At 41.5% G+C, this 2,334-nt stretch overlaps 1 pseudogene; it reads right to left on the bottom strand.

Moving 5' to 3' along the window:
* Window positions 1-462: 462 nt before the first annotated feature.
* LOC119946661 lies at window positions 463-989 on the bottom strand (annotated as a pseudogene).
* Between the last annotated feature and the right edge of the window lie 1,345 nt (window positions 990-2,334).

Genomic DNA, 2,334 nt, shown 5'->3' on the forward strand with positions numbered 1-2,334 from the left:
ACTTGGATAGTACAATGCAGCAGTAAAGAGAGAAAATCCCTGCCCACAGCAGGCTTACAGTCTAGAGGGGGGGGAGACATCAAAACAAGTAAGCAGGCATCGATATAAATAAATAGAATTATAGACACATAATCAAAAAGCACATGCTGACTTCATTTGATATTCTCTTGTTCTTTCAATTATCCAACAGATATCAACAATAATATCTCATGTCCTTCATCCTTCCCAGAATCCTGCTGGAATATCATGCAGTTGGTGTTCCATGTAGGCCTCCATCTAATGCTGTATAACTTTTAGTAGTACCTTGCTGGTATGCGAGATTAAGAAAACTGTACGATAATTGTCACATTTCGTTGTATCTCCTTCCTTCAGTATTGGAACATAAACTGATCTCTTCCAATCAGATGGCCTTTGAGTGGTTAGCCATACCTGTTGACATAGTTTGGTGAGGGCTTTAACCACTTACTCTACAGCTGCAATAATATTAGTGGGTCCATTTGCTGGTGCAACCCAAAGATCAGCAGGGGAAGCATGAGGAGCACAATGCAGAGAAAACCAACAAACTCTGGATTTGTAAGTTTCCCTTTGTTAGCTCAGCCTAGGTTGTTACACTCTCAGATTTTGATGAATGAATAATGAGAGCAACATAACTGGCACACCTTAGCAAACAGCCCAACTTTACCTTCAGCAGGTAAGATGGTAATATGGACCCAAATGAAACTTCTAGCGCAACCAGAGGTGCCACCAGCACAAAAGGAACAGCAGTTAGGCTAGGAAATTTCCAATCTGACCAAGAGCCATTGCAATCATGCCAGACCACCAAACTATGTCCATCAAATAGGAAGTTCCTTGTCTCTTGGTCCGGGCAATCCTCATTCTCTGCAGGATGGAAATGAATCTATTCAGCAGGCTGTATACTGCAGTCATGCTCAGGCCGAGGGACTTGGCAGCTGGCAAATCATTGTCCCTTCCCTGGTGACTGCAGCCATCCTTGCCATCTCTCTTCCAGTGCCAGTCCCGGTTCTGGTCCCAGTCACAGGCCCGATTTACATCTAGAGTCCTGAAATCCTTGACATTTCTGATATATTTTACTGGGGTATTAACAAGGATTGTCTTTCCTCAAGACTTTGTTTTTCTCATAAGAATAAATCAAGTATACTCATGAAAACAATAGCTACGCACCAATCCTTGGGTATGTGTTCAATATTCCAGCCTCTTTCAGTGAGAAGTATTTCTATCCTTGGGATGTTTGCCTCTTGACCAGAAGACAGATGATCAGTTGACAGTGAGTCTCATCATTTCTGGTGTTGGAGAGACACACTACTAGGATCTGACAAAAGCTTGAAACAAAACCTCACATCTCAGTGAGGGCATTAAAAGTCAAACAGTCTTGGAGATTAAATTGAGATTGGGGAGAAGTTGTCTATGTGACAAGATGAATGAGAATAAGGGGAAGGGGTGGGTTCCTTTGTAAATCAAGCTTCATAGCTCTATGGTTATATATCTGTTAAGCTGTACATTCGTTCAATCGTATGTATTAAGAACTTACTGTGTGTACAGCACTGTAACAACAAGCCACAAATCCCTATCTGCATAAAAACTGGAGAAAAGTGGGCTGGTTTAGTAGAAAGAACTCTAACTTGGGCGTCAAGAAACCTGGTTTCTAATCCCAGCTCTGTGTGTTTTGGCTTATATCTTCGTGACTACCTCGTTTTCAGTAAGAACTCATTATATCTGCTACAAGGTCTGCAACGTTATTATGATCATTTTTTAGTTTGTGAGTTAACCATTGGGGTAGATATTTGGAGTACATGATATTCAGGTCAGATGGTCCCTGTCCCACACAAGGCTCACTTTCAAAGACATAGGAAAAGTAATGTGACAGATGAGAAATAAGAGAATTAATGTATAAGGCCCTTCAGCAGCCCAGTGACAGGTTTGGGATTAAAATCGGGGTTTTCTAGACACTTCCTGGAGTTATGCTCTTTCCAATAGGATATGCTGCCATTTCATTGGTGTTCAATAAATATTAAGGAACTTATTTCTCAATCAACAAGCAGAAGTGTGGCCTAGTGTTTAGAGCATGACCCTGGAAGTCAGAAGCACTTGGGTTTTAATCTCAGCTCTGACACTTGTCTGCTGTGTTATTTTGGGCAAGTCACCTAACTTTTCTGTGACTCATTTAGCTCATCTGTAAAATGGGGATTAAGATTGTGAGCCCCTCATGGGACATAGACTGTGGTGTCCAATCTGATTAGCTTGTACCTACCTCAGTTCTGCACACAGCGCCAGGCACAAGTAAGCACTGTCTTTTTACCATAAAAATGTTTTTCT

This window comes from Tachyglossus aculeatus, chromosome Y2 (genome assembly GCF_015852505.1).
Source record: "Tachyglossus aculeatus isolate mTacAcu1 chromosome Y2, mTacAcu1.pri, whole genome shotgun sequence".
Classification (NCBI taxonomy): Eukaryota; Metazoa; Chordata; class Mammalia; order Monotremata; family Tachyglossidae; genus Tachyglossus; species Tachyglossus aculeatus.